The 9,827-nt window shown below is 43.8% G+C and overlaps 1 protein-coding gene across 1 annotated transcript in view; it reads right to left on the bottom strand.

The window, feature by feature from the left end:
* The window catches only part of JAK2 (Janus kinase 2), a 101,659-nt gene extending 97,409 nt beyond the window's left edge, over positions 1-4,250 (bottom strand). The window contains exons 1-2 of the mRNA XM_081103422.1: positions 3,818-4,250; positions 3,369-3,450 (exon numbers count right to left, since the gene is read on the bottom strand). The gene's annotated coding sequence lies outside the window, so the exon portion shown is untranslated. The remainder of the gene's footprint in view (positions 1-3,368; positions 3,451-3,817) is intronic.
* Between the last annotated feature and the right edge of the window lie 5,577 nt (positions 4,251-9,827).

The raw sequence follows: 9,827 nt of genomic DNA on the forward strand, positions 1-9,827 counted from the left end.
TATAGAAATACAGTGAAGGGGAAAAGCATATTTAGTGAAACAGTTTCACAAATGAGAGAATTTTAACTGGAAGTACAGTGATAATAATAGTAGTAATAATAGGAGTGGTAAATCATTATAATAATTCCTAAAACTGAAGGTGTGCTTAATGTGCCAGGCACTGGTCTTGAGAACTTTTCATGTATTAACTCAATTTTCACTACAACCCTAAGGAAAAAATACTATAATTCTCCTCATTTTTCAGATGAGGAGACTGAAGCCCTGCTCAATTATTCCATGTCTAGTAAGCATTGCAATAGGATACAGAACTGGGCCTTGGTGGAAAAAATATGAAAAAAGTGAATGAAAGTTAGAAGTTGGAAATAAGCACAGCTGCTATTAGAAAGTGTGAAAAGCAGCTTGCAAGTCAATAGCAGAGAATGCTTATAGGGGGTCCTTAGACAAAACACTGGATAAATAGGGTAAGGAATGATGATAGAGTATCTTGAAAGCAAGAAAAAGGAACTTAAATTTAATAGGTATAAAGTGGGAAGCTAGTGAAGAAATGGGGCAAGAGAACAACAACAATAAGGAGTAATAGAGTGATATTTTTATTTTTTGTTAATTCTCACCAAAGGATATTTTTTCTTTTTTTTTCTTTCTTTTTTTTTAGAGAGAATGGAAGGGAGGGGGAGAGACAGAGAGAAAGAACCATTGATGTGAGAGAGACACATACCCAGACGGGGACTGGGGGTCAAGCCTACAACTGAAGTACATGCCCTTGACTGGAACTGAACCTGGCACCCTTCAGTCCAAAGGTTGACGCTCTAACCACTGAGCAACTGGCTAGAGCTATAGTGACATTTTTATTAAAGATAACTAGAAGGAAGAGATGCTGGATTCTGGGAGGTTGCTATGACTCTCAATATTCTAGGCTGAGGAAATGAGTCCTGGGATTCAGGTGGTAAAGTGAGGGAAGCAGAGTAGAGGGACAAAGAAATATGGACAGGAAATGTTGAATGGGTTAATATGAAAGAGATAGTTTTAAAATGATCCCTAATTTAAATCCTATATAACCAGGAGAGAAGGAAATCACAAAGGGATATAAAATAATAATTTTCATTTGAGGGATGTTGAGTATGAGGAGATGATCAAATATACCAGAAAACCAGTACTATGACTAGAATGACAAATGGGCAACAAGATTAGTTTTAAAATGAAAGAAATGAGCAGAAGCTATGAAGATAATGAATAGGAAAGGAACTAACTATATTAAGCCATGATCAGTTGATACTAGCCTTGTATCAATAATGGTATCAATGATTTTGGTGGAGAGGGGATCCATTAGTGACCAACATTTTAAAAATGCAGTTTTTCCATTAACTAAAAAATTTTTAAATCAGAAGAGCCAACCAAAAGATAAAGCAGAGGTTCTCAAACTTTCTCCATTTAGGGAGTCCTCAGTCTTAGTAATTTTTTCATAGGAGCCCTAGGCCAAAAGAAATGCTTAAGCAGGTAGGTAGGTTCAAACCACCTAAGTATTAATGTCCTGAAAACGTAGTGTTGGGCACTATACAACTTCTCAAACCTTGGAATTAAATCGGACATCACATTCTCCTTGCCTGTATCATTAATTTTCATGCACTATTTGCTTTTTATCACAGCGACCTCTAAAAACACAACTTTGCAAAGACATGGCATTGTAGAAAGGAATGTGTTAATTTAATGTTAAAACTATGAACTACCTCAAACAAATAGTTCAGGCCTGAGTTCACTGGTACTGTGGGGCACCTCACTCAGTGCACAGTTTGGGAAACTGGGAGCAAAGGGAAGGGGCCGAAAAAGAGACCAAAAAAATGCAATGTGGGAGGAGCAAAAGGAAGTTCTTAGCATAATTAACCACAAGAGGGCAGCACATAGCTGGTGGGGACAGCACAATGTGGGAGGGGGTGCCAAGGAGATGAGTACAATCTTTCCATAAAGAGATTATAAAATCCCTATACCACTAAGACCCAAAAGTCCTTTTTGTCCTTTTACTAAAGAGGAAACAATACTGGTCACTGGCAGATCACCTTATGCAGAGTCATTCTGTCCTTCCCTGAGTCTCCTTGGCCTGCCCAGCCATGATAGCAGCCAAGACTTTTATAGTAACCAAGCAATGTTCTACTTTGCATACATATCCTTATTCAATCTTCACAACAACCATAAGAAAAGTGAAGCTCAATGAGATTTTAAGTAACACAACACCAGGATTCAACTCAGACCTGACTTCAAAGCCAAAGCTGTTTCCTATTCTGCCATCTTTCAGCAATACGGCCAGGTGAAGGTAGAGAAAAGATATCAGTTCCCATCCCATACCTGAGACACTGTCTCAAATCAAACAATGGTCCTTCAATATCCCCCTGTACTATTCCTTAAATAGCCTCTAAAAAAAACACTATAAACTCCAAACACAGGTCATTCTACTAGAGCAAAAACAAGTATTATATGCTTATATAGTGGAACTTTCCTATACAGGTAAATACATGTACTATTAAGGCAAGTATTGGACACATCCAGTTTGCAGATATGTTTGTTATACACTAACACATATGTACGTATACAAGCAAATGATTCTTGCACTTTAAGTGGTAAAAAGGTGAAGAGGGTGGGGAGAGGGAGACCAAAGATTGATTATCCACCTTCAAATCTGCTGGGTGTGATATCAGAATATTTGCAGTAGCCCAACAACTCAGTAACACAAATCTATTATGAAACCAAAAGCAATCGTCACCTCTCTTATTCCCACTTCTTGTTTCCTTCTCCACATTTCTCCTTCCCACTATGCATGACACACCTTAGCTGCTTCATTCAGAAAAAAAGGAAAGAAAGAAAAGAGTTTCTCCTGTCAGATTAATAACCACCGGAAAGCAAACGGGGTAAATTCAACCGACACAGCAAACTTAGGCAGATAAAACCATCACAGGAAGCATTCAATGTGGCAGCAGAAACCCCAGCAAGAACGGCTAACGTGATCTCTCAATAGGTATCTCTCAGTCCTAGAAAATGTTCCTCTTTGAAAGATCAAGACTCTCTGGCTGCTCGAAGAGAAAGAGTAACTGACAATGTGTTGTTGTTTTTTCTGCAAAGCCACGTTTATTTGTATAGTCAGCGGAGAAAGAAACAATGAATGCTTCTTAAAGGATCCCAGAACAACAATAAACAACCCCCCCCCCGCCCCCCTTCCCCAACATACCCTCCCAGACCAACGTTAAAAGTTCAGCTCTGCCATTTTCAGAGGACCAAGAAGCCACGACCCTGCCGGTCTACACACGCTCCCCACCTTCCTACCCTCGCACTCGCGGCTCGCGACACCCTCACCTTTCCAGCAGCCAAGATCGCATACCCACCTTCGCGGGAAGGGGAGGAAGGGCCTCTTGTTCTGCAGAAGGAAAACAGTTCACATCTTGTTCCCTTGCCTGTTCCTGAAACCTAAAAAAAAAAAAAGAAAAGAAAAGAAGAAGTTACTACCGCAGAAATCCAGGGGAAATGCTCGTTTCTTCTCTAGGCTGTTTGGGTGTCTGGAAGATTTTAAAGAGGGGTAGTGGGCGGTGGGGATCGGGCGCACATGGATGCAAAGAGCAACAGCAAAACACTCCGTCGTTTCCCCAAGAGGACGGTTTTCCTTGCTGTCAAGTTTACTGCCACAAGCGGTGGGGGGGAAGCGGGGACCGGGGGGTGAGAGGATTGTTGGAGAGACCAGGGCTGTCCCCCACCCGGGGAGCAGACGGCAATGACACCCACCCGCTGCTCGGACCGGGCGACGAGGACGCGCCCCCAGACCCCAGGCTGCTCCTACCGGGCGCCTCCGGCCGGCCGAGGTCTGCGAAGCCCCCGCAGCGGGCACGGGTTCGGGTCCGAGCGTCCGCCAGGCTGGGACCTCCGGATCCCTCCCGAGCGACTGCGGCTCCCGCTCACATCCCTGGGCGGCGAGGACCCGGCCTCTCCCTGCGCCGCGGCACCAGCTCTAAGTCCGGGCCCCACAGCCGGGCAGCGGAGGCGGCGGCGCGAACTCCAGAGCGAGCGGTTCGCCTGCCCAGCGGTCAGCGCCCCGGGAGGCCGTTAGCTGCAGGCGCGGCTGCCCCCCTCGGCTCCTCTGCCTCTACTTCCTGCACCCACACCACTCAGCAACGGCAGCCGGGAAGCCCGGCACCGCCGTCGTCTCCACCCTCCCCCGGGCCACCCGGTGTCTTCAGAACCGCAGGCGACACTCGGATCCAGGGCCTTCGGTCAGGCAGCCGACTAGCCGCGGACTGAGGCCGGGCCGGAGCCGGGCGGGGGCGGGGGCGGGGGCGGGCAGGAGCCCGGCCGGGGGCGCGCGCGGGGCCGGGGGCGCGCGCCTGCACTGCGCGTGCGCCGCTCTCCGGAGGCCGCGCGTCTCCCGGTGCGCGCGCGCCGCGGGGCCGAGGCCTCCCGTGGCGCGCGCGGAGATTCCCGGGAAGGCCCCTGGGCCCGAGCGGGCGGAGAAGCTGAGCTGGCGGTGGGGGCTCGCGGGACGGCCCTCCCCAAGATGGGCGTGTGTGTGTGGCCGCGACCGCAGCGGAGGCGGCTGGGAATGAGTCAGCCGGAGCGGGAAGGCACCGCCTGCGCGCAGCCCGGCACCGCGCAGACTTTCCCCGCCCGCGCACTGTCGTCTTCTGTCTGCCTCTGCTTCCACGTTCCGGGTGCTGCAGACCTGCGCTTCCCCGGTCTTGGCCTCAGGACCGAGGGGAGGTGGCGCCGGGGCTTTGGCGCAGCGTGCTCAGCCGCGCCGTTTCTCGCCAGTGCAATCCCGAGGGCCTGGCTCCAGTTCGTACCTCTGCTGGGTAGCATTGCGGGTGGGGTGAAGCTCCCAGCTGCCTGCAGACTGACCACGAGGCCTGGGCGATGGAGTAGAAACAACGTCCACCATCCCAAAGAGCTTCCTTCATCCATTCAACAAATATTTACAGAGCACCTACTAGGTTCCCCAGGGGGTGCTATGTGAATACTAACTGCATATGCCTTGCGTGCTGAAGCTAGTATTCTGATATAGTGACCCCAAAAAATGCCTTAAATGTATAATGTGCAAGTGTATAATTGCCACTAAAAATAATAATAATAATAATACTGCAAAGTGAAGGAGTAGAAAGTGAGCAGTCTGTGTGCTATTCCAGTGAGGGTGGTCAGGAAAGACCTCCCAGAGTAACGGACATTCCCGCAGAGATCTGAGGCATGAGAACGGGCCAGTCCTGTGATTATCTTGGAAAAGCGTTCCGGGCAGAAGGGCTAGCAAAGAGGCAAAGACCCCCAGAAGGGAATGTGCTTGGCAAGCACGGACCAGGAAAGAGGTCACTGTGACTGGAGGACAGTGACGGAGGGGGCAGTGGTGAGAGGTGAGGCCAAAGAAGTAGCCTTTAAGCAACTGTGTAGGGCCTTTTTCACTTATTATTAGCCCTTTTCTTTTCTGCCAAGTTGGAGGAATTGATGCATTTATAGACCCTGTTTCCCCATACACAAATGATGCTGCCATTCAGGTTTAGCTTGTATTTAATGGTTTCTTGAAATAAACCTCACCACAGCAACTCCTGCATTTCTTCTTACATAAGACCCATTGCAAAAGGTCTTTGAGCAAATGATAGCAGGAGAGAAAATGACTTGTATTCACACTGACTTCTTTAAAGTAAATAATGAACTAAGGTCCTTTTTTCTCATAAAAGAAAGAGATTATAGGGGAATTGCATTCCTATGCTGCACTATTGTGATTTATACAATATTCGGTGTTTATCATCCACAGCTCCCCCAAACCCTTGGAATTTCCTAAGTGTTGAGAGTGATCAAGGTATCTTTTGTTATATTAATAAGGTGACTTTTGGACCCAAACCAGGGTTGGATCTGGTTGCCAAGAGAACCAAACAAATGATAAGAGGTAACTTTGAGTCCCATCTACCCCATTTTGGGATAAGGGAAAGGAGCTGGAAATTAAATTCAGTGCCAGTGGTCAATGACTCAGTCAATCATGACTGTGTAATGAAGCCTCCATAAAAACCCAGGAAGACAGCTTTTCCTTTTTCAGAGAACTCTCAGGCTGGGGAACTAGACTACTTCCAGGCGAGTGCTGCCTTGTAGGGGCCCCAAGCTCCACACGGGCAGGAGCGCCTTTGTTCAGGACCTTGCCCTAGGTGTCTCTTCATCTGGTTGTAGGCTTTCATATCCTTTTCTAATAAACTGATAATCTAGTCAGTAAAATGTTTCTCTGAGTTCTGTGAGCCATTCTAGCAAATTAATCAAGCCCAAGGAGGGGGTTGTAGGAATCTCTGATATATAGTCAGTCAGTCAGAAGTATAAGTAACAACTTGAGATTAGCATTCTAAATTGGATGGTCTTTGGAACCTCCAATCTATAGTCAGTTGGTCAGAGGCACAGATAAGAGCCTGGGCTTGCTGTTGGCACCTAAAGTGTGTGTGTGGAGGGGGGGGGGGGAGGCGGGGCGTGAGGGGGGGGGGGTTGTAGGTCTCACCCCTTACCCTGTGGAATCTGATGCTCCCGGTAGATAGTGTCAGAATTAAGCTGAATTCTTGGACACCCAGCTGGTGTCTGAGCAAGAACTGTTTGCTGGTATGAGAGGAGCCATGATAGAATTGGGTCTGGAAACCCTGTTCATATGGCTACTGTCTTACACACAAAATATGCTGCAGAGTCCCTTTTTTCATTTCTTAAAAAAAAAAAGGAAATGTAAGTTGTGAATCAAACGGCAGAGCTAAAATCTGCTTAGACTATTAAGGCTGAAATTATAAGCAGCAACCATCATGAGAGTTCTCTTTTCCTGCAACAAAAACTGTGACTGTAGTAGAAACTAGAACACAGGCCCACACAAAAGAAGATAAAGTGCTGAATGTGGCTTTAATGTCAGGGTTAAAATGAAAAGCATCTGAGCTGTGGAAATAGAAACATTCTCTTTTGTGAGAGGAAAAAAAAATGTCTGTTTTAGAACTCTGAAAAAGTGCAGATACATTCATTGTAGATAAGTGATGTTTCTGTATTTTGCAATGATGTATTTATTCAACCAGGCATGGTATCTGTTACTGTCCACTGCCTGTTTGCAAGAAAAAGCCATTTGGCACTAGTGAATATGTATTAAGGGCTTCTTGTGGGGAAATGGATTATTTCTTATATTAGAGATTTGGATTGGAAGACAGGTGGACAAGGGAAATATATAGTCATAGGCTTATCCAATTGAGAGATCAATATACCTATGCAGAGCGATGAAATTACTTGCTTAGTGTCTGTCATTCAGAGAGTGAAAGCCTCTCTTCTCACTAAAATATTGGGGCTTTAAGCTAATACTGCCCTGGAAGGTTTAGCTCTTTTCACTTGCAGAGGATTTTTTAGCTCTTTACGTGATCCCTAGTAGCTAGAAATTTTCTCCCAGGGCAAACATTTCAGAAAGTCTGCTCTATTCTTTGATAAAGACAAAAGAGTACAATAAAAAAATTGACCAAGTCTTTCACAACCTTCTTTTACACAATGTGGAGAAACAAGAAATGTGGGTTGAATGACAACACATTTAGATTCAAAACTGATTGTATGGCCCATTTCTAAAAATAAAAATTAGCAGGTAATTAATTGTCAACTATGGGGAAGTATGTAGTGTATGCAGCAAAATTCTGCCCTTCCACTGCAGCAGGACCTGGCAGCAGTGGTGCTTGACTGCCCTTCCCCACACCCATGCCTACAAAAAAACTGTGACCAGCCCTGGCCAAGTGGCTCAGTTGGTTGGGGTGGCATCCCATACACCAAAAAGGTACAGGTTCAATTCCTAATCAGGACACATGCCTAGGTTTCAGCTGTTCAATCCCTAGTCAAAGTGTGTACAGGAAGCAAGCAATCCATGTTTCCCTCGCACATCAATGTTTCTCTCTCTCTCCCCCCTCTATCCCAATTTCTATTTCTATCTCTATCTCTCCCTTCCCTTCTCTTTAAAATTAATAAACATATCCTCAGGTGATTTAAACACACACACACACACACACACACACACAAATAAATAAATAAATAAATAAATAAATAAATAAATAACCTGTGATCATATGTGTGAGCCAGAACCTTGGCTTCTACCTTTTTTGAAAGTTCTTAGGTAGTGTTAGTCTAAGTGCCCATCAGCAGATGAATGGATTTAAAAAACTGTGGTACATCTACACAATGGAATACTACGCTGTTATAAAAAAGAAGGAACTCTTACCATTTGCAACAGCATGAATGGGCCTGGAGAGCATTATGTTAAGTGAAATAAGCCAGTTGGAGAAAGATAAATATGGTCTCACTCATTTTCAGAATATAATGAACAACATAAACTGATGAACAAAAATAGAGCCAAAGGGAAAAAAAATATTTTAGAACATTATAGAAATAATTCTGTCATTTGCAGATTTTTAATATTTCCTACAACTTTTGTGATATACTATATTAGTGCAGTTTTGGTAATATTATATTTAAAATATTTTTTCTTGAAATATTAATGTTTATTGCATGTAAATGGCTAATTATTCTGTATCTACAATCTGGTAATAGATTTATTTTGTATATTGTGAAAAAGAAAAAAAAAGTTTTTAAAAAAAGAAAGTTCATAAGTAGTTTTGATAAAAAGCCAAGGTTGAAAATCCAGGGTAAAGGATTCAAGAACTTAAGCTTGCCACTATGGAAGACAGTATGGAGTTTCCTCAAAAAGTTAAAAATAGAACTCTCATTTGACCCAGTGATCCCACTTCTAGGAATATATCCCAAGAAACACCAATCAGAAAGGATATATGCATCCCTATGTTCATAGCAGCACAATTTACCATAGCTAAGATTTGGAAACAGCCTAAGTGCCCATCAGCAGATGAATGGATTAGAAAACTGTGGTACATCTACACAATGTAATACTATGCTGCTGTAAAAAAGGAACTCTTACCATTTGCAACAGCATGGATGGAACTGGAGAGCATTATGCTAAGTGAAATAAGCCAGTCAGAGAAAGAAAAATACCACATGATCTCACTCATTTATGGATAATAAAGACCATTATAAACTGATGAACAAAAAGAGATACAGAGGCAGATCAGCATTGAACAGACTGTCAAACTACAGCGGGAAGCCTGGGGAGGGTTGGTGGGGGGGTAAGAGATCAACTAAAGGACTTGTATGCATGCATGTAAGCATAACCAATGGACACAAGACACTGGGGGGTAGGGGAGGCCAGGGGAATGTCAAGGGGGAAAAGAAAAAAAGGAGACATATGTAATACTCTTTGTAATACTTTAAGCAATAAAACAAAATGGAAAAAAAATAGTAAACAAACAAAAAAAGAGTGAGAAAAAAAAAAGAACTTAAGCTTGAGAGTCTGGCCCACCCAGGTTTGAATCACAGCTTTCACTAAGGAATTCATTTAGATTTTCTAAACTTCCATTTCCTTATGAGTATAATGGGGATAATACTATCTTCCTTGAAGAGTTGTTTTGAAGATTAGTTGAAAAAAGTATTTTTAAACCCTTAGCACAGCTATTAAATGCCTATTATGGTTGTTGTAGGGACAATTTACATATATCACCAAGCTGGGAGGTATAAGAAATATGTTGAATTTTCTTCATAATCTTGAAGGATTTGTCACAATTTATTGCATTAATATAACTGTGGGCTGGCATGATTCTAGGGCTGAGTTGTAATAGAGATAAATGCCAATACCTCCATTTGGATTTGAAAAAATAAAGCTATGCCATTAAGTGATGAAATAATAAAAACAGTATTAAGAGGAGCATAAATGTGAGAGCAAAAAAGATATAGGAGAGTCCATGAAAGGGGAAACAGGCCCA

This window comes from Myotis nattereri, assembly GCF_964212035.1.
Source record: "Myotis nattereri genome assembly, chromosome: 12".
In the NCBI taxonomy this organism is placed as follows: Eukaryota; Metazoa; Chordata; class Mammalia; order Chiroptera; family Vespertilionidae; genus Myotis; species Myotis nattereri.